The sequence below is a fragment of the Cervus canadensis genome, chromosome 27 (genome assembly GCF_019320065.1).
Source record: "Cervus canadensis isolate Bull #8, Minnesota chromosome 27, ASM1932006v1, whole genome shotgun sequence".
Taxonomy (NCBI): Eukaryota; Metazoa; Chordata; class Mammalia; order Artiodactyla; family Cervidae; genus Cervus; species Cervus canadensis.
In genome coordinates, this window is record NC_057412.1 from 18,611,526 (window position 1) to 18,639,508 (window position 27,983).

Below are 27,983 nucleotides of genomic sequence, written 5' to 3' on the forward strand. Positions count from 1 at the left end.
CAGCCATGAAATTAAAAGACGCTTGCTCCTTGGAAGAAAAGTTATGACCAACCTAGACAACATATTAAAAAGCAGAGACATTACTTTGCCAACAAAGGTCCATCTAGTCAAAGCTATGCTTTTTCCAGTAGTCATGTATGGATGTAAGAGTTGGACTACAAAGAATTGATGCTTTTGAACTGTAGTGTTGGAGAAGACTCTTGGGAGTCCCTTGGACTGCAAGGAAATCCAACCAGAAAATCCTAAAGAAAATCAGTCCTGAATATTCATTGGAAGGACTGATGTTGAAGCTGAAACTTCAATACTTTTGCCACTTTATGCAAAGAACTGACTCATTGGAAAAGACCCTGATGCTGGGAAAGATTGGAGGCGGGAGGAGAAGGGGACAACAGAGAATGAGACAGTTGGATGGCATCACTGACTCGATGGACATGAGTTTGAGTAAGCTCCAGGAGTTGGTGATGAACAGGAAAGCCTGGCGTGCTGCAGTCCATAGTGTTGCAAAGAGTCGGACATGACTGAGTGACTGGACTGAACTGAAGTGAACTGAGCCTGACTCTAGCATCCATTATTCTAACAATACTATTCTAGGAGAAGACCAGTACAGACTCCAAGATAGTAGTGGTAGTTGTAACCGCTGGAATTATTTTCTGAAAAGATTTTTGCTGTAAAAAATTATTTGCTCCCAAATCTCTTTGATTTATTTCAGGGGGGGGGGGGTAGGGGAGGAGAGAGGAGAGGAAAGATCATGGGTTTTATATCTGTGTTAGTAATATAAACTAAAATAATTCAATCATTATAAACTTGGCTTCGCCCATACTCCTAAATGTACACTTGTTGTTAACCAAATGAATTGATTTTGATTAAACATTCCTGATGATTAGTTAAGAAATTTCCTGGTGATGACACATAGACAGCCAAAGGCAACACCACGAACAGGAGAATCAAAATACATATGAACTGTAGGACTTACAAGTTATCATCGAGAGGCAAAAATGCTGCTCCATTTACTACACTAGTTAAAAGGTGTTTGACATAGGCACTACACCGATTTAGCATAATACTCTGTATGCATCCTCATTAACATCAAAATTTATTAGTAATTGAAATAAAACTAACTACTAAACCTTTGGTGACAGTCTTTATTCTTTCATGGACCAGATACAGCCACAATGATTACAAGTTAGCACACTTAAAGATCTTCTGAAATTATCAATTTTATTGGCTGATAATATTACAAAATGGGAATCAGAGTGACTTCTCTGAATATGTAAGTTTTACCTAGATGCTATTTTGTTGCAAAGTAACTGAACCATTGGATAAGCACTCCAGAAACAGCATTAAGAATCTTCTGTCTTTAAGGAAATGAGCCATGTTGAGAAGGGGAAATTGAGTTAGAGAAACAAACACTCATTTTATTAGGATTGTTCACTCGTTAATTCAACATGTATTTGTTGAACAACTATTATACATCACTTCCTTTTCTACAGTAGACATTTAAGTAGGGCGCCAAATATATTTTCAGGGTAGTTTTCACACATAATATCAACTAATGGCTTTGTAAAATTCAGTTACTTTTCTAAGAGGCTCATATGGCATTTCAAAGTCGATTTATCATATGAAGTGTTAGGCACTCAGTTGTGTCCAACTCTTTGCAACCACCCCCCACCAGGCTGCTCCGTCCACGGAATTCTCCAGGCAAGAAAACTGAAGTAGGTAGCCATTTTCTCCTCCAGAGATCTTCCCAACACAGGAACTGAACCTCGGTCTCCTGCACTGCACTCAGATTTTTTACCATCTGAGCCACAAGGGAAGTCCAACTTTTTTTTTCTTTTCTTTTCATATAAAGTTGTTCAAGGTGATTGTCATTGACTTTGATTCGATTACTTTTTCTTTTAAGTAGAGCAAATTTTTTTTTTAATCCACTAGTTCAGTCATGTTAGCCTATTTTTTCTATTTTTCTCATGTGGCTCATGTCTGTTTAATATTTTCAACCAAGTTATAATCTTCATGGGGACAGAAATACCTACAGATGTCTTTTTAATAAGGACAGATATTACTTTGGTTGATACATATACCATGCCCTTTGTTCATCTTTTTATTCCTTGAATCATTTACCTAATATTAGCAGCCATCAGAAACACAAAGAACAACACAGGGTGAAAGGTTAGCAGTTAATTTTGCAACACTTCCCTTATAAAGGCTTTTAAAAAATTGTAATGAAACAAATGCAAAAGAATGAGATAATCTATACCTCTTTAATTCTTTGTGGCTTGAATTTTTTTTAACAAATCAAATGACAAATTAGTCATGCATCAGAATAGAATGTTATTTGTGATCAATTATATTAGGCCCTAAAATGAATAAGGAATAACTAATTTGTAGATAGGGCAGGAGGACAGTCTTCCACACAGGACAATTTTCTAATTGAGTGTGGATACCACTGTGGTCTTTATTGACCTGAACTGCAATGTAATTTTCTAAAACCTAGAATTTCTTAAAAACAAGACAAGAAAAAAAAAATCAAAGAAATAACAACTATATCCCCTCCTTTGAAAATAAAGCTTATTGATAAACTATATTCAGAACTATGATTACATCAAAGCAGTTATTATAGACAGTAAGTTCTGTGTATTTAAAATATGTTATAATTGACTAGAAATTTTGTAATTTTTTTACTTCACAATAAGTATGAAAAAAATAAAACAAATATTGAGCTCTTTGTTTCTTGTAGTTAAATGTAAATTCAGTTTCTCTTAACAAAAATAAATATAATACTGGCAGAATGATAACCTAATATTCTAGTTCTTGCTCTATTTCAGACTAATAGCATTTTCAGAATATAAATATTATAGCTTCAAAATAAATCACTATTAATTTAAAAAGTCATATGTCTTGCTGCTTTCTCCTGGAGACCTTTTATACCTACCAAAAATAACCCGAGATTCAGACTATTCCAGATAAAAATTTCAAAGCATAAAATAATTTAATGAATTAAGTTCACCTCAGTAAAGAAATGGGGATTCCCTGGTGGTGCAGCAGTAAAGAATCCACCTGCCAATGCAGGCGATGTAAGAGACATGGGTTCAATCTCTGTATCAGGAATATCCTCTGCATTAGAAAATGGCAACACACTCCAGTATTCCTTTCTGGAAAATTCCATGGATAGAGGAGCCTGGTGGGCTACATTCCATGGAGTTGCAAAGAGTTGGACACAACTGAGGACTTAGGCATATACACAGTAAATAAATATGCATATATAAATAGAAACACATGCATATACATTCTATATATTTATCTATAAAATTATATAATATACAATACAAATGTATTTATTGTATATATTTATAATAAAATGTATATGTATACATGTATGTCTACTGGCAAAATGCAAAGGAGAAAAGGAAATATATACCCATCTGAATGCAGACTGCAAAGTTCCAAAGAATAGCAAGGAGAGATAAGAAAGCCTTCCTCAGTGATCAGGGCAAAGAAATAGAGGAAAACAACAGAATGAGAAAGTCTAGAGATCTCTTCAAGAAAATTAGAGATACCAAGGGAACATTTCATGCAAAGATGGGCACCATAAAGGACAGAAATGGTATAGACCTAACAGAAGCAGAAGATATTAAGAAGAGGTGGCAAGAATACACAGAAGAACTACACAAAAAAGGTTTTCATGACCCAGATAATCACAATGGTGTGATCACTAACTACAGCCAGACATCCAGGAATGTGAAGTCAAGTGGACCTTAGGAAGCATTACTACCAACAAAGCTAATGGAAGTGACAGAATTCCAGTTGAGCTATCTCAAATCCTTAAAATGATGCTGCTAAAGTGCTGCATTCATTATGTCAACAAATTTGGAACACTCAGCAGTGGCCCCAGGACTGCAAAAGGTCAGTTTTCATTCCAATTCCAAAGAAAGGCAATGCCAAAGAATGCTCAAACTACCACACAACTGTGCTCATCTCACACGCTAGTAAAGTAATGCTCAAAATTCTCCAAGCGGGGCTTTAACAGTATGTGAACTAACTTCCAGATGTTCAAGCTGGATTTAGAAAAAGCGGAGGAACCAGAGATCAAATTGCCAACATCCGTTGGATCATAGAAAAGGCAAGAGAGTTTCAGAAAAACATCTAAAAGCCCCTAAAAATGGTTAGTACCTTTTGCATATTTTCACAAAGCCAAAGACACAGAGCACAGTAGTAAGGCAAGCTAGCATTTTTCAAATGTTCATATTACTTCATTTATTTGGAGGCCTTCAGACATTTGCACACATTTAAAAATGTATTTAATATCTAAAATAAAATTATGGAGGAAAAAAGCATTGCAAGAAGTTGGTCTTCTCTTTCTATTAGATGAAATTACAGCTAATTAAGCAGAATCAAAGCAGAATTTTGTGGTGCCCATTACATGTTGGCAGGTGAACAGGCCATCTACGAATTCATCTGAGAAGGAAACTTATTGCCAGCTGGTGCCAAAAACAGAATCATTATCAGGCATTGTATAGTTTTCAAAAATAATAAAAACCAACACTGACCTCAGCCAAATTTGGACTGGTTGTATAAAAAAATAATAATAAAAAGTGGTACTACTATTTTTACAGTCAAAATGTTTTAAAAATATAACCCCTGATAGATCTGTAAAAGCAAATTATTTATTGATGAGAAATTCCCAGATTACAAGGGAATTTTGTAGTGTGACAAATATAAATAAAACCCAGTACTAAAAAATATTTTGCAAAAATGTAGCAAATAATTTGTTCAGCCTGGGCCTCTTAAATGGCATCCCGTTATTTATAGAGATGTAGTTTCTTATAATAAGAGATGATAGAATCAGAGTGGGAAAAATCCCATTACAGGTCATAAATCAGACCTTACTAAATATGTGTGTGTGCTCAGTTGTGCCTGACTCGTTATGATCCTATGGACTGTAGCTGACCAGATCCCTCTGTCCATAGAATTCCTCAGGCAATACTGGAGTGGATTTCCATTTCCTTCTCCAGGGGATTTTCCTGACCCAGAGATCAACATCCTGACCCATGTTTCTTGCATTGCAGGTTTACCCCTGAGCTACTTGGGAAGCCCTTACTAGCTATAGGATACTGGCTACTTCACTGTTTAGGGTTGGGGGTAAGTGTGATATCTTCTCCCCGCCGAGTTAATGTGTGTATTATGTGAAAGGGCTTTGTAAACTACATTTTAATGTGCTACATTAATGTTATTTATTATATTTAAAGCAGTTGCTTATTAGTGTGTAAATATTACCAAATGGCATTCTTATATTATTTATCAAAATAGCCAAATATAGTCAATGTTGTGTGATGTACTCAACAGAAGCTAGTAAATAACTCAATAGATAAGTGGGATAATAACAACTAAACAAAAATTTAATCTTGTTTCATTCTTCAATAAACATCTTTTCAATTTTTTATGTGATGTTTGTGTTTTCTAAGTAGAGTAGATAATCTTAATTTGAATATAGAATCACAGGCATGGAGGAAAAACAATAACAAAAATAACAGAAAATGATACCAAAAATCTCTATAAAACTATTCCCATTACTTTCAAATAAGTATTTATTCATAGTGTCAAAATACTGGATTTTATTTTGTTCATATATGAAATGAAGAGATTAAATACATGAAGAGTCATTCCAAATAATTCTTTGTCAAAGGCAACAGCTCAGTTTATGTTGCTTTACACTGTAACATTTCAGCCATCCATAAGAACTTGAAAAAACTGACAACTAAGTTTAAAAAGATGCATATATGGAGCAAGCTATAATTATAGTTTCATGTATATATGCATGAGACCACCTCACCTGCCTCCTGAGAAACCGTATGCAGGGCAAGAAGCAACAGAACTGGACATGGAACAATGGACTGGTTCAAAATCAGAAAAGGAGTATGCCAAGGCTGCCTATTGTCACTCTGCTTATTCAACTTACATGAAAAGTACATCATGTGACATGCTCAGCTGGATGAAGCTCAAGCTGGAATCAAGATTGCTAGGAGAAATATCAATAACCTCAGATATGCAGATGACACCACCTTAAATGCAGAAAGTGAAGAGGAACTAAGGAGCCTCTTGATGAAGGTGAAAGAGGAGAGTGAAAAGCTGGCTCAAAACTCAACATTCAGAAAAGGAAGAGCATGGCATCCACTCCCATCACATCAGGGTATACAGATGGGAAACAGTGGAAACAGTGACATACTTTATTTTCTTGGGCTCCAAAATCACTGTGGACAGTGACTGAAGTCATGAAATTAAAAGATGCTTGCTCCTTGGAAGAAAAGCTATGACAAACCTAGATAGCGTATTAAAAAGCAGAGACATCACTTTACTGACAAAGGTCCATCAAGTCAAAGCTTTGGTTTTTCCAGCAGTCATGTACAGACGTGAGAGTTGAACCAGAAAGAAGGCTGAGCGCCAAAGAATTGCTGCTTTTGAACTGTGGTGCTAGAGAAGAGTCTTGAGAGTCCCTTGGACAACAAAGAAATCAAACCAGTCAATCCAAAAAGAAATCAACCCTTAATATTCATTGGAAGGACTGATGCTGAAGCTGAAACTCCAATACTTTGGCCACCTGATGGGAAGAGCCAGCTCATTGGAAATGATCCTGATGCTGGGAAAGGCTGAATGCAGGAGGAAAGGGGGATGACAGAGGATGAGATGGTTGGGTGGCATCACCGATTCAATGAACATGAGTCTGAGCAAACTCTAGGAGATGGTGAAGGACAGGGAAGCCTGGTGCGCTGCAGTGCACGGGGTCTCAAAGAGTCAGACACAACTGAGCAACTGAACAACAACAAATATGTAATAAGCAATAAAAGCAAATGAATAATGATTAAAACTTTAAGCATTTTAGGAATACTTAGCATCTACTTGAAATAATACATAGTAATTCTCATTTTCAGAAAACATTTCCATTAATATCAGTGATGCTGAGTCCTGGTTTCATGTAGTTCAAACAGGCACATGTCTGTTACATAAAGAGAACACTGACTTTAACTGTTTAATTAAAGTGACTCTATTTCCTATTTTATCTACTAGAAAGAAAAACTGACTTCTACATTTTTAACACCAGGTCTACATTTTAAAAATCATGTAAAAACAACTGAAAACAACCAATAGGTATATAATTAATAAATTAATTGTAATATATTCACATGAAAATACTACAACATAATAAAAAGAACCTATGATATGTACAAGTGGAGAAATCACATGGACAGAATGATGAGTAACACAAGCCAGACAAAAATGTATATGTGCTGTGTGATTCGATTTATATGAAATACAAAACTGGTAAGCCTAATCAATGGTATTTGTTTAACAGTGATAGACATCAATAAGGCATGAGATAGTCTTCTAAGGTGCTGAAAATTTCTATATCCTGATCTGAGACATTGCATATATATGCATGTGATTATGTGTATTTACACATATGTGAAACATTCACCCACCTGTATAGTTAGGGAGCATGTATGTTAAATATCTCCATTAAAAAAAAATTATAGTCTCATAAAGAAACAAAAAAGTCAAAGGACCATCTTCAGTTTTTCAGAAAGCATGCTAAATGGACATTTCAACAAAACTCATGAAAGGATCAAAGTGCCCTAGGATACAAATCAAGGATGAAATTATAAACTAGAAACTTTTAATAATGTGACTTTTACAGAAACAATAATTCATGGTCAGGTTTATATTCAATTATATATATTTTTATTAGTCCTTTTCATGTTGAGTAATGAAGCTAAATACCTCTTCTATTTTGTTTCCGTATCACTAGTGTTTTAAAAAGAAAAAACAGAACATTTGGTAGCTGAATATAAATGACTTTACAGCATTAAGAGGCCCTAGTGTAGAGAAAGGAATACAAAACTTGAAGGAAGATTTATATTCAAAGCCAACTTTCCAGGCACTGGTATTATTAACATGAGCAGAAAGACCATTTTTTTCCCTTTCTACATCACCACTTTCTTCTACAATGAGGAAGTTAAAGAAAGAGCATTGATCATGATCACAGCTCAAAAAGTGAATGAATCAAATATCTTAGAGTTGTAAAAGTGATTTTGGACCAATTTTTTTTACTGTTCATCAAGAGAGTTTGAAAAATCACACCCAACAATTTTATAAAATGCATTTTTTGCCCATATCCTCATTTCTTTTAAGTTTTAGTCTTAACAGAAGTTACAAATCTAGTTTTTAAACATTTATCAACAATTGCTCTGTAATATAGTTCAAGTTTCTTTCTACACAGCCTGTGATATGGACAACCTAGATTTTGAAAAGACACCATCATCTAGTGGGAGCACTGACTTCAGAGCAGCAAAACATTGTGGAAAGAGTTCTCAGCCTCTGCTTCCATGGAATGCCATGATAGTGCTCTGCTCAGGACCACTGCGTATTGTTGGTGGCCACAGTGAAAACTCACTGTGCCTCTCCAGTTCATGCATCTCTTTAGTTATAATAAAATATATGTAAACAAAACAAGCTAGTGAAATTTCCTGGCTAAGACGATGCTTTTCCCCCTACTGTACTATTCTACAGCTCAACATTTTAAGCCACCGATAAGCAAAAGAGCCTCATACTAGAAATGCAATCGTTACCCACATAATCATTTTTTTTTTTTATGTAGAAAACTCCTTATGCCCAAAAGCATTTTATTGGTCACTGGCTATTGCTTTAATTAACATTAAATGTACTTCATATATTAAAAATACTTACTATATAAAGTATCTCTCACTATTCTCCATCTATGACTGATTTTTAATGTTTTTAGAACTTTGTTTCTTCAACTGTTAAAAAAGAGCTTTTAAATCAAAGGATTATATTTAATGTTCCTTATACTCTTAAAGCCAAAAATCATTAAATATATAGTGCATTGGAAAGTAGGATGGACTAGAAGCACCATTAACACAGATTCAAATCATGACAAGGACATTCAGTAGGCCAGGAACTCTAAGAAAATTACTTAAGCACTCTAAGAACTCTCGTCTGTACAATAGGGGTAATGATCCCCAATTTGATGGTTACTTAAAAAATTAAGGGAGATGACAAAGATCTTTGCACAGGATCTGAACCACTGCATCAATGACTGATCATGACTTTCAGTGGCAGGAGTTAAGTATATGAAAAAAAATTGTTGTAGGCAAGATAGATAAAGGGTTCCATCAGGATACTCCTAACCAATGAGGCACCTTTCTAAATACCTCCAAGGTCATTTTTTGTAGTTATTTTAGTAAAACTCTTAGGAAAGCAAATAATTGTTAAAATACTAATGGATTGATTATAATGATTCTCTGAGCTTACACAGGAGAAACACCCTTTGATTCCCTGGCCCAAAGCAATCATTCACCTTCCACTTCCCCTTTTTCCTGCAACCATCAACATGCCTTCTCAGAACAGTTTTAGAAAAGTTTGGCTATTCCAAGCTTCAGAGAAAAGTCTGTTTCAAGCCCAAGGTAACTTGGTGAGGAACAGATCTTTACCTATCCAGAAATGCCAAAGCAATCCTGAGGAGAAAGAACAAAGCTGGAACTAAACCAGAGCTACCATACGAGACTGTGATCCTACTCTTAGGCATTATATTAATAGGAAAGCATGGTCCAAACAGATACATGCAGTTCATTGCAGCACTGTTTACAATGGTTGAGACATGGAAGCAACCTAGATGTCCATCAACAGAGAAATGGATAAAGAAGATGTAGAACATACATACAGTTGAATATTACTCAACCAGTAAAAAGAATGTGATAATGCCATTTGCAGTAACATGGATGGATCTATAGATTGTCATACGAGTGAAGCAGGTCAAATAGAGAAAAGTAAATATTTTATGATACTGCTTATATGAGGAATCTAAAAAGAAGTGATACAAATAAACTTATTTACAAAACAGAAACAGACTCACAAAATAGAGGATGAACTTATGATTATTTGGGGAAGGGGCAGTTAGGGAGTTTGAGACTGGCATGTACACACTGCTATATTTAAAATGGATAACCAACAAGGATTTATTAGATAGCACAGGGAACTCTGCTAGTGTTAGGTGGCAGCCTGGATGGGAGGGGAGTTTGGGGGGGAATGGATACAGGTTTATCTATGGCTGAGTCAGATTGCTGTATATCTGAAACTGTCACAACATTGTTAATCACCTATACTCCAGTGTAAAATAAAAAGTTTAAAAAAAAAGCTGGAGATAAAACCCTCTCAGACTTCAGACAATACGACAAAGCTACAGCAACTGAAACGGTATGCTATTGGCACAAAGGGGGACGTGTAGATCAGCAGAACAGAATCAGGAGCTCCAAAATAAACCCATACACCTACAGTCAAAAAATCTTCACCAAAAGAGACAAGTAAATACAATGGGTAAAAGACAGGCTCTTTAGCAAGAAGTGTTGGGAAAGTTGGAAAGTTACATGTAAAGTGATGAAGTTGGAACACTCCCTCACACCATACACAAAGGTAAATTCCAAATGGCTTAAGGACTTAAATATAAGACATGACACCATAAAACTTCTAGAAGAGAATACAGGCAAAACATTCTCTGACATAAACTGCACCGATATTTTCTTAGATTAGTCTTCCAAGACAAAGAAATAAAAGCAAAAATAAACAAATAAGACCTAATCAACCTCAAAAGCTTCTGCACAGCAAACAATCAACAAAACAAAAATACAGCCTACAGAACTGAAAAAAAAAATAGTTGTAAATGAAGGAACCAACGAGGGGTTAATTTGCAAAATACACAAACAGTCCATACAACTCAATAGCAAAAGAAAAGGAAAGGAAAAAAAAAAAAAAAAAAAACACAAGAAAATGGGCGACTTCTTGGTGATCCAGGGGTTAAGAATTCACCTTGCAATGCAGGGACATGGGTTCCACCCCTGGTTGTGGAACTAACACCCCACATGGTGCAGAACAGCTAAGCCTGAAGACCACAACTAGAGAGCCCAAGCAATGCAACAGAAGATCCTGCATGATGCGATGAATATCCCACACACTGGAACTAAGACCTGATGTAGCCAAATAAATACGTCTTACAAAATGGGCAGAAGACACAAACAGATATTTCTCCAAAGAAGAAACACAGATGATGAACGGGCACATGAAAAGATGCTCAACATTGCTTATTATTAGAGAAATTCAAATCAAAACCAGGTATCATTCACACCAGTCAGAATGGACATCATGAGAACGTTTACAAATAATAAATGCTAAAGAAGGTGTGGAGAAAATAGAACCCTTCTACACTGTTGATGAAAATATAAATTGATGTGATCACTATGGAAAACAGTATGAAGTTTCCTTAAAAATCTAAATATGGATCCAGCAATCCCAGTCCTGGGCATAGATTCAAAAAAGATGAAACCTTTAATTTGAATATGAACCCCAAAGTTTAAAGCAGCACTATGTATAATAGCTAAGACATGGAAGCAACCTAAGTGTCCATCAATAGATAAATGGATACAGACATGGTGCCTGTACACACACACACCACAACAGGATATTAGTCAGTCATAAAAAGAACGATATAATGTCACTTGCAGCAACATGGATGGACCTAGAGATTATTATACTAAGTGAAGTAAGCAAATGGAGAAAGATAAATATCATATGATATCACTTACATATGAAATCTAAAAAAAGGTTACAAGTGAATCTATTTACAAAATAGAAACAGACTCCCAGACATAGAAAACAAACATGGTTATCAAGGAGGAAGTGGGGGGATGAATATGTTAAGAGTATGGAGCTAGCAGATATGCACTATTATATATATGTGTGTGTATATAGAATGTTACATATTCTATTATATATATATGTAATAGAAAAGCAACACGGATTTACTGTACAATGCAGGGAATGACATTCAATATCTTGTAAAAACACATAATGGAAAATAATTTGAAAAAAATGGCTATGTATAACTGGATCACTTTGCTATACCCCTGAAACTAATACAATATTGTAAATCAACTATACTTCAACAAAATAAAAAGCAGGTCTTTTCCTGGTCATATAATATTAATGACAGTAGCTTATCACTATTGGCTTCCCTGGTGGCTCCGACATAAAGCATCTGCCTAAAATGCAGGAGACCCGGGTTCAATCCCTGGGTCAGGAAGATCCCGTGGAGAAGGAAATGGCAACCCACTCCAGTACTCTTGCCTGGAAAATCCCATGGACTGAGGAGCCTGGTAGGCTACAGTCCATGGGATCGCAAAGAGTCGGACACGACTGAGTGACTTCACTTTCACTTTATCACTATGGAGTATATAAGTAGCTCTAAGAAATGAATGGATTTTTTTAAAAAGCTGATTTCCCAGAAATGTAGGCTCAAGGTCATTGCTTATATTCCAATAGACAAATACAGTTTATTAGTATTCCCTATTATACCAATGTATTTACACCTTATTATTCGTATTTTTCTTATCACTTGGCAAGTAAACATAAAGATCTCTTACACTCACACATTATCTTGTGAACATGCACACATACACATTTTGGCTGCAGTTGGATCATCTTACATGTTATCAGGAAGTATATAATGTAATGTCATGAAGGCATAGAGTATATAGAAGAGATCTACACTCTTAATCAATCTTCACAAACCTGCTGTATGTTTTGGTCTGGTTGTAATTTCCAATAGCTTAATGGTTCTATAGCTTAATGGTACCAATAGCTTAACGCCACCTAGACAGGGACTCTCCCAAGTGCTCATAAGTATTAATTCCCTTTATCTAGTAAACCTAGTAATGATGCTTCAAATCCAATTTAAAAACCATTAAAATGCAGTGAGTTTTAAATCCATTATAATTTAGCTCATTTCTGTGAAATTTAGAAGAAAGCAGCTGTACATTGTGCACATCTATAAATTACTTTTAATTGCACTTTTCTCAAGCGAGAAAGGAAAAGCTTTACCTGCAATGCAAGTTGCAAATCTGACCACAAAAATGCTGGTAAACACTTGTGCTTTATATATATTATATTATATTATATTTATAACTATATATATATATATAATTTCATTTTGGGCTCATATAATCTCATCTCACTATTAATCCAGACTGTTACAAGATTTAGTTACTTCAAGTTTCATCTGAGTAGACATTAAGATGGAAAATGGAAGCTGTAAGATATTTGATTACTCTGAAGTTGTCTATATCAAAGATGAGGGAACAAATTTCATAGGTAGACTGGCTGATTCTGAAAGCAGAAAATACTCAAATACTGTTACATTCATGTTTAATGATTTGGGTATTGAAAATTTAAACAAATCCCAGATATGAAGTTGTCTAATAGCTCACATTTTATCTAAGACCAATTCATTCAATATGTCAACCCTTTGTCAGGCCTTTTGAACTACTGAATACCAATGTCAATTACTACCTTCTGGTAACAAATAGCAGCTTCTAAACTAAATTTCTTGGTGCAAAATATGTCAATAGAAAAATGTTATCATTATATAAATATTCTGAACTGATTATTGCTGATTCCTCTGACAAAATTACAAACCATTCTTTCTTTCTATATCTTTGTTGATTCATTACCTAAAAATTGAATATGTTTTAGAAACAGCTAAATTTCACTTGAATAGGGCTTTTCTATGCATCAAACTTTCGACTGTCAAGCTACATGAATGTATCTAAAATTGGCTGTTGACAAAAAAATTCTCTCTGAGGAATATTTATGAATGGGCCCTAGGAGTGGAGAGGAAAGTACATGTGATCCATTTAGAATCCTACAGAATAAGCAATAGCAACATACATACAGTTTTCAAAAGCTGCCCCATTAGCAAAAAATTTCTGTTTACATCATTATGCCTCATGAAGACAATAATAGAAAAATTTTAAAGAATGGTTTCAACAAGTAGTTTGCAGATGACATCTCAAATAAATTATAATAAAGTTAATCCCAAATTGAATTTCAGGACAGTTGCTTCTATCATTGTTTAAACATTTTGGGCATGCAATGTATATTGATATAAACTATTCTGATCACAAAGCACAGTTTATTAATTCACAAGTAGAAAATACATATTATAGTTTTTTAGACACTCAATCTTTCATGTACAACCGTCCACATGCTTCAGGGAAGTGCCCAGGTTTAGTGAAGAATGAAAAACTAATTATCCTTCTTAAGGCTGAGTTGGCTTGGTTATTATGCTGATTTGGCCAACTGATTGAGCTGATCTACCCAAATTGTGATTTTGTTTTTTTAAATTACTATACAGAGAAGAACACTGCCTTTGCCAAAGAGACCCAACAACGGACCCTCCATTAACAACAAGAAAGAGTGTGTTCTGCAACATAGTTTTGCAAAAATTTCTGAGATTAGTCTTATGGGGGCTCTGAAGCAAGACACGGGAAATGACTACATGGGCCTGAAACATTATACATCATATTAGACTGGACCAAAATCATCACTTTGCTACCACGTTCCTAGTAGCTCTTAAGCGAAAAGCAAATGAAGGCTGCTCTTAAAGCCCACTGTGTATCTTTCCAGTTTGTTGTTTGGGGATGAAGAGCAAGTTGTAATTAGTTGCTATAAAAATATACCACGTCATTAATCTTCATTTTATTTTCTATTTCAGTTTTTTTTTTAACTGAAGTCTGTAGAAAGCCCATGTATTTCTCACATTTATATAAACATTAAAAAAAAAAACACAGTCATTCCTTTCAAAATCTCTCCAAATAGTAAAGTAGTTGGTAATCACAGGAGAGAAAAAAATTTTGAAATACTTTTGGGTATCCTGAAAATGGCCACACACACATGTTGACCTCTTAAGTTAATGGGAGAAATGAAAAATAAGGCACGGCTTAGTCTCATGGTGTGTTTTGGAAGAGTTATTGTATGACACTCAAGAATAGCAAAGTGGAGGCAATTATAAAACTAGTAAATACTAATAATTTTTAAGCCAATAATGGCATTATACAATTTCTATAAATTAGTAAATCTTTAAAATTAATAATAATGAAGTATCTAGAATCACTACACAAATACATAAATGACCACTAATTTACACAGACTATTCAGCGCTTCAAATTGACTGGTCATCTATACTGATTTATATATAAACTAGCTTTCAATATGAAACTCAAAATCTTCGTTTATTCAGCGGACTGTGGAATAAGAATAAACTTAGAACCCACAACTACACTTTCCAGCCTAATTCTCACAAGATAGATATCTCAGGATTTACTCAGATACTCAGAACAGAAAATGTACCTGGACACCTAAACAAGAAAGCTAAAAGTTCAAACTAAAAACTAGATTTTTTTAGAAAAAAATAATTGAGCACCCAAAAAGAGGCCTTTTGCTGATCTTGACTTTGAGAGAAGAATATACAGCTAGATACAAATTGCCATTGTTTAAACATATAATAAGTGAGGTTATTTATAAAATAAATCCTACCATGTTTAAAAACTATATCAAATAGCAATATTTATTTTATGATAATTTTAAAATTAAATCAATAGTAACTAAGAAATGCAACAAGTGCAAATCGATCATTCTTTTATATGAAATAGACAAAATAAAAAAGCATTATTTATTTTTTAATACAAATTGTATTTAAAATCAAACCATAACATTTAGATAATTAACTAGTTATCTAATTTATAGCTACACATTAGCTACATGGAAATATAACAGTTGTTCATCTCATAAAAGAATAAAATACTACAGTTATTTCTACAGAAAAAGTCTTATAAATGCACTTTCAAAAAAGTAATTTTTTAATGTTCAAGATTTGCTGTATTCATTAAATGACAGAATACTATCAGCAGTTTACACAAAACGTATCTCTTTACTGTTAGCACATACTTTCTCCAGTATAACAAAGGTTGGTATCTGTGTTTCACGGTCTACTTTTGTTATTACAAATTCAAGATCATCCTTCGTATACTAATCTCTTATGGCAGAGGTCATTGCAGGTGTGCCAAAATTCAATAATTACATTCTATCTAATGTAGCAATACATTTACCTCATTGCTGAATTTACTATTTAGAACAAAGCATATTGTTTGAATAATAAAATGCTCAACAAAAATGCCCTGTTATAACATTTCTCGCATTTAAAAGTTGTGGATAAAATACTGCAGCTTTAAAGCATGGTTTTTTTTTTCAACAAGCAGTACATTTTATACTAAATTATTTAATATTTCTTTTAACTTGGGGGAAAGAAAGAATTTTATGTGTCTGTTACATAATTGAAACTAACCAAAATACTGTCACACTTAAAATGGTAAAGACCCACAATTTAAATTGACAACTACAAATGAATTTCACTTTCTCTAAAGAGTGAAGTAGTTTCCAGATTGTAAAGTGGAATCAGTTTTTAAATTTCCAAGAGATTGGGAAAAACAACAAACAAATCAAATTATTCAAACTGTTCTTTGCAAATAAGCAACAAAATATTGAAATATTTTTCTTTTTAGAAGTAATTATATTCTGAATGTTTTTTTAAAATGTCAACTCAGTGAAAAAAATGTATTCAGTGTTTTGCAGCCATTGTCCCAAAAGGAAAATTAGCTATTAATTCCATTAACAAGCATACACTTTTGAAATATTCAATTACAATTTATAGCTATTGCAAAAGAAAGTAAATTTCTTAGCTTTTTCAGTAAAGTACATGACTTAAATTTTTCTCAATACTTATGTGTTTCTATCTCAACTCAAAAGTATTTGTCAGTAATTTTGTACAATTGAATTTCTTCTGACCTCGCAAACTAACGTGTCTGTGCACTTTAAAAGTTTGATATTTTACCGCATTTATTTTACGATGGCCTCTAGTAGCCAAAAAACCCTACCACAGCAAGGGCTAACACCATCACTTGAAACACTTCTCAATATATTTAAGAGAAATAGCCTGTCAGTTTCAAATAAGCAAGACAAATAATTAAAAAATAAATGGAAACAGAAGACAATGTTGTGTTATGACAGCTAAGGTTAAGATAAAAATAGAATTCAAAAATAATTTTTAAGCAAGGATCTTGCTGAATAAGCAAGCTATCTTATTTTTCCTGCACCTGTTTGATGATAGTAAATAATAAAAATGTTCCTGCTTTATTCAAATTTTGAAATATCTAACATATATTAATTTTTTTCAAGAATACAAAATATTAGATTAAATGAGAATTCAACTGTGATCTCACAAAGAAGTAGAGAACTAATCCAGGTAAATATCTATAAATATCAGATATGTATTGCCCTTTCCCAATTTATAGCATCTCTGTATTTTAATGTTGACTAATGTAACTTAAAACACTTCATGCCTGAATGGTAAATACAGTATCATAATTTACCCCAGAGTAATACCAAAAATATTTTATATATACACAAATTATATATACATATGTAAATTGATCTGAAGGAAATCAGATGCATTTGCTAATGCTAAAATTTACTTTAAGCTAATGTTCACTTTTTTCTATGACTCCAATTATCAATCTTTTCACTGTGTAATAAAAAAAAGGTAAGATAAACATAGCGATAAATATACGAAAAACATATCTACTAAAACAGCTCTAACTCATGATTCTCTAGAGAATAAATCAGGTTCTTATCAATATTTCTTTAAAAATATGATTATTTTAAAGTGAAAAATAAAGTTTCACTCTAGATTACCATAGACTAACATACAAGGCAAAATAACAGTGTAATAAGGTTTCTTAAAAAGAAAGCAGAGCAACTGAGATCCCACTTTTCTGCTTTTAAATACACTTCTACATGTCTGTTTCTAATGTCTAAATATATTGCTGAAAATGGTTATGTAAAATCTGAGGTTGTTTGTATCTGATTACTAAGGTATTTCATTGCAACCTGTGAGTTTAACTCTTAAAATGCTGGAGTATAAAGTAACACATTGGCTTTCATGAAAAAATTTATTTATAATAAAATAAAAAGTGACAGTTCTAAAAATCAGATGAAAGTGTCTTTATGCTTTCTTTCACACACACACAAAACCTCATTTTTATCGCAAAACAGCAATTAAATATAATTATTTAGTTATTCAGTCATGTTTATATATATCAAGCACTTCTACTAAAACATTTGTTGTAAACACATCAAAGTGTTAATACATTTTTTTAAATTATACGGAAAGTTGTAACATTTTTAGAATCTTAAACACCATGATATTTAAAATACATAAAACATCCCATTTTTTAAATGTTTAGCTTCATTGTGCGCAGAGTGAAACTTCTAGAAAACTTCATTACTTACTGTCCACTGAGTATTATGAGAGAGATGAACAGTTTTCAGAATTCATCTGCTAATTATCCTGAAGTGTTTTGAATAACTCTTTCGTACTATACAGTTCTCAGTGTGATTATCCCTACACTGATCTGCTGAGAAAAACAAAAAAAATCGGTAAATCTTCTTTAAGATTGTTCTTGTTATAACATATTTTAGGTGGCCACAAGCAGGAACTCATAATTCTCAAAAGCAACGATATGAGGAAAATGTTTTTAAATGCTTGTTTCATATTTACTATATAAAGTCATTTTGACATGCCTACACAACTGATTATGGCAGCTTTCAGACATGATTTCTAATCCAAAAAAAAAAAAAAAAAACTTTTTTTTTTTGCTCCAGGTTCTTTAGAGAAAGCTTGCCGCTGGGAAGTTGATCTTGGCCAAGTGCCAAAATCATGTGCAAAGGGGCCTCATTAGGGATTCATGGCAGCCTTCAGCACTAACAAAAAATGTGACCCAACAGGCTAAATCAGCGACTAAAATTAAAAAGTAAGAGACAAAGACAACTTACTTAATATTCCTTCCAAAGCAACATTAAACTTCTTTTGGTAATTAAACCCTTGTTAGTCTAATGCAGTGTTCCTCTGTCCTCAAATGATTGTACAATTACTCTTTAAAACTTGTCAATTTCCCTCCTAAATACACTTTCTTTCTGCGGCAGTTTACAAAGATTTTGCTATATAATAAACCCTATATCCACTATAATCAGTTCAACAGCAGAAAACAAAATCGTCAAAATGCAGACTACAGTATTCCCTTAAGATTTCAACAAACAAACAAAAAATAAGCAAACAAATAAGTACCTTTTAAACTTCTACAGAAGTGAACAGGCACACTCCAAGCTCACGTCGCTTGTAATGATTCATTCTCACTGCCCAAGATTTCCCCCCAAAAGTAGATTTGATACGCAGCCTTACCTAGATGTCTTCTGGCTTTCCTGCAGATCAAAAAGTTTCCTGCCTAAGCACACAGATATTCTTTCACAAACCATAAAGGCCCTTTTATGAATCCAACCCTGGAACAGTCTGCCTTCCACACCACGTTGAGAGCCCAGTGCGTCAGCTCTCAAGATAAAATACACTGCTAATACACAATTAGTGGGAGAGGTTGTCTACTGGAGAATTTATCTTAACGAAAGAAGGAAAAAGAAGCTTTTTTTTCTGCTTTTTTTTTTTTTCTCTGGAAAAAGAAGAGAGGGTGCGGTCAGATGTTAGGTTTTGCCTGAGAAAGGGCCCTACACTGCACTAGTACCTAAATACTAGCAGAAGCTGCCTGGGAAGACAGCCAATGGAAGGACTTTGTTTGACCCAGCTGCCAATCTCCCCTGAAGCCGTGCGCCAGACTAAACACTCACACTATTTTAACTGAAATCAGGCTACAGCAGCTGTTTGCTTTCCGGCTCTGAGCTCTGCACCCACCATGGCCTGTGCAGTTCACCCAGCGAGTTCTGCTAGCTGCGTGGCTAAAAATCTGTTCTGGGTTGGGATTTGTCATTGGAGAGCAAAATTTAACCCTATTCCTCGTGGCAAATCTGTACTGTGTGTTGCTCAGCCTTTGCATCTGGTAATTCGGAATAATTTTACGATCTATTTAAAGAAGAGTGACATTTTCTTTCACAGAAGAAAAGATTTGAAGGTTACAAAGATTCATATTTTCTTTGAAATTCTAACCTAAATTCTTCAGATGTTTTCAAATAACACTAAGATAACTCTTGTGCATGGCAAGAACAAGACCCCTACCAAGCACTTCTAAGAACAAAGATGGTACCTATTCAACCCAACCCAAACTTCTTCAGCCCTACCAAGATGGAAAGTTGGTAGAATGGGTACAGAGACTCAAATCATTCTGAAAGTTAGTTCTTACTACTTAAGACTCCTCCAGAAGCAGCATCTGAGCACAAAAGTAATCTGTGCTCCTTATATGAAAAAGTACCAAGTGATCCCATTTATCTTTCCTAAATTTCTAACCTTATTTAGCTATTAGGCTGAATGTGAAAATTAATTATGAATTGTAAAAGATTAAAATGCGCCCATTGGTAGCCTAAAGTGAAAAGGAAACTAAAGAGAAGTTAGTCAGGAGAAGCACAGTTTAAATAATAATGTAAGAATTATCTGATGTAACAGGAAGAAAAGATCTGATAACCAAGAGTTATTGCACACAAGATAGGAGCCAAATATTACATATACACAGAAAATAAGTCAGGAAGTCATTCAACATGTGGAAGAGAGAAAGACGTTGACAGGAGTGTGATAACATGGACTATAATCAAGTTATTCTTATTCCTGACCAAATTCCTAATTATGGAAAACCATGGTGAGAGAGGACAGCATCTTTTCATTTAGGGATCTTAGTTTCTGTTGTTGCTCAGGGGTAGAAGAATGTCTCTTCATTTACAGGCAAATAGCCAGTAAAACTTTTATTTTTTTAATGTAACTAATTCGGTTCACAGTGCAGTCAGAAGATGACCAAAAAAGAAACGTTTCTGATATAGTGTAAAAGTACTACCAGGGATAGTTTTGCAAAGTTGTTTCTCATGCTTTAATAGAAAGTATACTTTGTTGCTATTTCTGACCACAAAATAATATTTCTGTTTTCTTATCTTAGAAACTAGAGATTGAAGTTACAAAAAGTAGTGAAGATGGTTCTAGAGAGGGTGAACTACTAGGTTTGATGGGTGCACATAAACGGAAAGACCCAATTCATTAAAAATTCGTGTCGAGATAGTATTGTATGACAAATGAGTTACTATCTCATTCTGAAAGGACTACATGCACTAACCTGAAAGGTTTGCATTGGATCTGGCTTCCTACACAGCGGAGTAAAATTGGCTGCTCAGAATTCTCATGGAATCAGATAAAATGTCGGAAAATGGTTTGTGTGTGTGTGTGTGTTTGTGTGTGCTTCTCTTTCAATCCAAAAAAATATTCAACATGTTTCTCTGGATGGTCTATTACAACCTACCAAGAAACTATCATGCAAATTACACAACTATATGTACTTATGCAGTAGCTTTTTTTTTTCTGCTTTGAAAATTAAACTTCTGCTTTTATTTATTTATTTGCAGTAGCTTAAGAAATAAATGTTAGCTTTTTAAGTAACCTAGTCTGTGGTATATTTTATCACAATCTGAGAAAACTAATATGTTTAAGTTAAAAGGAGTGAAAAATTATCTTATTGTAGATTACTTGATTACAATTTGTTTCTATACTCCGGTTTTTGATTTTGCATGATAGTTCTGATCCATGGATAATTTACAATCGAGGCATGGTACTAGATAAAAATTTCATATCAAGAGTTGGAATGATCAAAGATTAGTCTTTGTAAGGGGAAAGTTCAAATAAATTCTACAAAGAGAATAGACTCTAAAGGAAGAAGAAAAAGAAATGTGGGTGCCTTGTAAGAAAGTTTGGATAAAGTTAAAGAAAGTGAGACTGAAAATAATCAAAGATAAAATAAGTCAAGGGGGTAATCAAAACATCCCCAGGGGAAACTGTATTTGCCCAGATAATCAAGAACGGACTCTCCATCTACATAAAGCTGGGAGTAGCAAGATCATGATGGGAAATGGATTAGAATAGGAACACTTCGGCTGCTGTGTCAGGCAGAATTCTAAGAGAGCCCTAAGATTCTCAATCCCTGGTATACCCTTATATACCACTCCAGAAGTTGGGCAGACCCATGAATATGATAATTTAGTCATCTTGTTGATTAGGTTATCAACTTCCAACATTGATTCCTGGAGAATCAATGAGATCTCCAGATAGAGTGAGAAGGAGAACGAAGATACTCATAGGGAAGTAATACACCTGATCAGGAGAGGTAAAGAAAAGACAATTGAAGTTACCAATGCATCAGTTGGCATGTGATGTTAGCATTCATTCATCTATCCTCTCAAAAATTCTAATTAATGTCACTCTGTGCAGGGGTACTAGGCTAACCGTTGTGTGGGATTAAAACAAAATAATAACAGCACTCAATCTCATGTTCCCAATAGTCTAGTTAGCAAACTGAAAGCCAAACAGTCAATTCCGAGGAAAATAGCACTGTTTGTTGAGCACTTCAGAATGCCAAGGCATTAGGTAATGTCAAGTGATTTAGTAAAATTAGATAGAATAATAGCGCAACATTGATAATTTTCACATATTCAAGTATTAATAAAAACAGGTTACTCTATCATAAAATATGATATATTTTTGTCACCCTACAGCTTCTTAATATCATTGACTTAAAGTGCCTGGAGACATCATTATTTGTGTGAAATTATAATTGCTAGTCTCTCTTGTCATTTTTGGTAAGCAGTTCCATTATTTCCCATGCTAGCTGAGACCAGAAAGACCACATATCTCTTTAAAACTTAACAATTAAAAAGCAAAATCCAAGACATCACTGTTGTGCACAAAAGTCCATTATTACACCAAAGTACATTGGAACCACACTATAGTGGCTTCAGATTTAATCAAGATATAGTAAGAATACAAAAGTTTTTTGAATATGTTTCCTAATGAGAATACCCCTAAAATACTGAGACTACCCCTAAAATAAATGTTAAATGTAAACTGAATGTGATCAGGGAATGGAATGATTCAAGTTCTTATAAAGAAAATGATTCTAACATGCAAAGTTTTAAAATAAGACCTGACACAACATACAATTATAAAAAAGTAAGTAGAAAAGTAAGTTAAAACCTAGGGTAACAAATGATGATACACATGGACACACAGCAAACATATAAACAGAAAAAAAAAATTTAAGTAATGGAATGATCTATTCTCGTTGATTTGATTAAAATTTTAAAACAGACTTTACTTTGTAAGTTTTTTTTTTAAACTGTTCCTGTTTCACTTCATTTTCTAGATTTATAATCTGTTTTTGAGACTTTTCATATTTTATAGTTTCAGAAGGATTAAGAACAATCTAAATACACACAAGGAGAAACAGATAACATGTCTAGTCCTATATCTATAAATAAGTTGAATTAATAACTAATAACTTTTCTCCAAAGACATAACCAGACACAGTTTCACAAGCGATTTCTACCAAACATTAAAGGAAGAAGTAATATCATTTCCCCACATTTTTTTTTAAGTAGAACAATACCTAACTCATTCAATGAGCCCAGAATTATTTTAATGCTAAAATTAGATACAAGAAAAAAAATCACAGGCTTGTATCTTTCTTGAATATAGACACAAAGTAAAAACTCACTAAAATATTAACAAGTGAAATTCAACAATGTATAAAAATAATAACACACTGTAACTAAATGATATTATTTCATGTATGCAAGGCTGTTCCAACATCTGAAAAATCAATATAATCTACCATATCAACAGACTAAAGGAGGTAAATCATGTGATCATATTAATTGACACAGAAGAAATAGCATTTAACAAAATCCAACACTCAGTCACAATAAAAAATGTTCAGCAAGCTAGGAGTAGAGGGGGAATTTCTCCAAACAGGTGAAGGACATCTACACAAACCCACAGCTAACAATCAAAAGTGAGTAGCTAGATGCTTTCCCTCTAAGACCAGGAACAAGGCAAGCATGTTCCCTGTCACCATCACATAGGATCACATAGGAAGCCCTAGCTGATGCTATAAGGCAAAATGGGGGGGGTGGGGAAGGATAAATATGGGAAAAAATAAAACTGTCTCAAGTGCTCAGGGCTGGTGCACGGGGAAGACCCAGAGGGATGGGGTGGAGAGGGAGGTGGGAGGGGGGATCGGGATGGGGAATACATGTAAATCCATGACTAATTCATGTCAATGTATGGCAAAAACCACTACAATATTGTAAAGTAATTAGCCTCCAACTAATAAAAATAAATGAAAAAAAAAAGCTAATATTGACAAATGCACATGCAATAAGGTTTAGTACTTTCAATAAAGTGTTCATCGTATGTTAAAAAAAATAAAAAATAAAACTCTCTATTCACTGATGATAGCATTGTCTATATAGGAAAATTCCAAGCAATTTGGTTTCAATAAAAAAGCAACTAGAGCAAGATTTCAGGATACAAGATTGATATATAAAATCCAACTGCCAGTTAGCAAATGAATAAGTTCTGGGGTTCTAATGTACAGCATTGTGATTATAGTAAACAGCACTGTATGAAACAGTAAATATGAACATATGAAACAGTACATAAGAAAATTGCTAAGAGCATAGATCTTAAATGTTCTCAGCACAAAAAAAGACATGATAATTATGTCATGTGACAAAGTGTTAAATAATACTGCTGTAAGGCTTCCCTGGTGACTCAAACTGTAAATAATCCACCTGCAATACAGGAGACCCTGGTTTCATCGCTGGGTCAGAACGATCCCCTGGAGAAGGGAATGGCAACCCATTCCAGTATTCTTGCCTGGAGAATTCCATGGACAGAGGAGCCTGGCAAGTTGCAGTTCATGGGGCCGCAAGAGTCAGACATGACTGAGTGACTATCACTAACAGTAGCAATCAGATTGCAATATGCAAGTGGGTCAAATCAGCAAGGAGCCTGCATTCTAAGTGGCTTCAGTAGTGTCCGACTTTTTGTGACCCCATACCTAGGTATACATCTAACAAAATATGTACAATACATATTTATGTGGAAAACTACAAATTGCTGGTGATGAAAAAAATGACGATCTAAATATATGTATGTTTTTGCTCTGTTAGGGGAGGGCCCAGTATGCAATGTCTCCAGTAGAGATGAACACATATATCACCCAGATCTTGGTTTCTAATACCATTCTCCAGTAAAATGGACTAGGGCTCCTTGGAGAATTGTCTGATCCCAGGACTCAGCAAAATGGGCCCGAAGTTTCTTATAGTGCCAAAAAATAAGTGTCAGAAACAAAAATAAAAAATAAACAATGGTGAAGATACATTAAAGGGATACAGGAGCCAATTGAAAGAGGTCTCAAGGGCCCAAATTGAAGCAATTTAAACAACAAAATATGTAAAGTAGTATTGGACTATAACCCAAAGTATCAATACAAAATAAATATCCATGAATACATACTGATATAAATTAATGGCTATATATTCCATACTAAAGGAGGTGGAGCAAATCTGCCAACTCCTTAAGTGTGGGCTGAGCATAGTAACTTCATAGTAACTACGAGGTAACTTCCTCCAAAGAGCACAATATTGAAAGAGAGAAAAAAATTAAGTTTACAGTGGAAAAAGCTGACAAACACTGTTGCAAGTCAGGTGATCAAGAATAACATCAACATTGATGTTATTTTTATAACATTTAATTTTTATATTATATGATGAAAATGGCAATTCACCTCGATGGTCTTCCTTCCCAAAATGTATACTTCAGTCTAAGAAAGACATCAGACAATTTCCAGTTGATGGATATCCTATGGAACTATTGATCAGTAAACCTCAAAATTGTCAGGTTCCCATTTTCTAGATTTATAAATCAGCTTTTCAAAGCTTTTCATATTTTATCAAGTTTATTTTATAGTTTCAGAAAGATTAAGAATGATCTAAATACACACAAAGAAAAACAGATAACATGACTAGTTCTGTATCATTAGAAACAAGTCTGAGAAACTGTCACAGCCAAAAATAGTGTAAAGAAACATGACTATTAATAGAATGTGGGGTCCTAAATAGGATTCTGGAACAACAAAAAGGGAGGGGCATATGGGAAAAATCTAAGGAAATCTGAAAAAGTATGGACTCCCTGGTGGCTTGGATGCTAAAGAAACTGCCTGCAATTCAGGAGACCCAGGTTTGATCCCTGGGTTGGGACGATTCCCTGGAGGAGGGCATGGCAACCCACTCCCGTATTCTTGCCTGGAGAATTCTTGGGACAGAGCAGCCTGGTGGGCTACAGTCCATGGGGTCCCAAAAAGTTGGACATGAGTGAGCAACTAAATTATTTTTTGTAGGTAGTGATATAATGACTGTTTGATCAATTGTAACAAATACGTCATACTACTGTAAGGAGAAACTAGGTGTGGGGTAGGTATTCAGAACATCTTTGTACCATCTTTATGATAATTCTGTAGATATAAAATCGTTATACAGTTAAAAGTTTATTAAAATGTGCATTATATAAATATTTAAAATAGGAAAAATGATTAAATATTTCATGATATGTTACCAATAATGTCTTAGGTGTGAGAGCAATAACCAGAAAGCAGTTTGGGGGAAATTTGTATTAAGTATTAAATCTACTCATTTTGTTTCCATGACACTGTTTCCCCAATATTTTTTTTCCTTTCCATATTTATGATTTTGTTTTTAACCGTTTAAATTTGATACTCAAGATTCGCTCCTTAGCCACTTTTTTTTTCCTCACTCTACTTAGAAATCTAATTGACTTTTACTAATAGGTTGATAACCTCTAAATTTTCATCACAGACACCTCTATATGGTGTTCCAGATCCCATTTTTAAAATATCTGTTGGCATCCCATGTCCATTCTTAAAACCATACTTATTCTTTTTCCTCTAAACTGCTCCTACTCTGCTTAACAGCCAGCCATGATCACAGGCCAGATGACTAAAGTCAGAAGAGATCTCATGGTATTTCAACAGTTTCTGAGTAAAAACATTGGGACAAGTGGAAAACTATGAAATATAAAAACATAACTAAAGAAAAAATTTATCAATTTTTTGATACTTCTATCAAAGAAACTTTAGTGGGAAGATAAAAAAGATTTATTTTGTTCTAGGAAAGAAAAAGAAAGAAATTATGAAAGAAAAATTGATCTCCAAAAATAATTAAAAATAAAATTATAGTTCATGAATAAAGTTCCTTAACTATAAGAAAATTTTAAAAAACCAAAAATATCAAAGATAGAGCTTTCTCAAACTTAATGCTAAATTTAAAAATTCACCATGTGTTTAGCAAAATTAATGGAAGAGGCTACAGACTTAGATTACTCTAGCAAAGAAAAATTTTAATTACAATTTTAAAAGACAAATTTTTGCTGTTGCTATTATTCATGCTAAGTCCATGCGAAATACTGCAATCCCATGGACTGCAGCATGCAGGTCTTACTTTTGCTTCACTATATCCCAAGTTTGCTCAAACTCATGTATATTGAGTTGGTGATACCATTCAACCATCTCATCCTCTATTGCCCCCTTCTCCTACCCTCAATCTTTCCCAGCATTAGGGTCTTTTCCAATGAAGCCAAAGGTCTTTTGGGTTCTTCATATCAGGTGGCCAAAGTATTAGAGCTTTAGCATCAATCCTTCCAATGAATATCAGGATTGATTTATTTTAGGACTGACTGGTTTCATCTCTTTGCTGTCCAATGGACATCAAGAGTATTATTCAGTACCACAGTTTAAAAACATCAGTTCTTCCATGCTCAGCCTTCTTTATGGTCCAGCTTTCTTATCCATACATGACTATTGGAAAAACCACAGCTTTGACTATATGGACCTTTTGTCAGCAAAGTGATGTCTCTGCTTTTTAGTATGCTGCCTAGGTTTGTCATAGCTTTTCTTTAGAGGAGCGAGTATCTTTTAACCTTGTGGCTGAAATCACCATCCTCAGTGATTCTGGAGACCAAAAAGATAAAAATATATCACTGTTTTCACTATATTTGCCACGAAGTGATAGGGCCTGATGCCATGACTTTTGTTTTCTGAATGTTGAGTTTTAAGCCAGTTTTTTCACCTCCTCTTTCACCCTCACCAAGAGGCTCTTTCGTACCTCTTCACTTTATGCCATTAGGGTGGTATCATCTG

At 34.1% G+C, this 27,983-nt stretch overlaps 1 protein-coding gene across 5 annotated transcripts in view; it reads right to left on the minus strand.

The window, feature by feature from the left end:
• LOC122428683 overlaps positions 1 to 27,983 on the minus strand; it is a 673,994-nt gene that overhangs the window by 199,946 nt on the left and 446,065 nt on the right. For 2 of the 5 annotated variants that reach the window (XR_006265790.1, XR_006265789.1), the window contains exon 1: positions 19,193 to 20,029. The exons of 2 other annotated variants lie outside the window; for them this stretch is intronic. The gene's annotated coding sequence lies outside the window, so the exon portion shown is untranslated. One more of the 5 variants, XR_006265791.1, reaches the window with a different exon arrangement.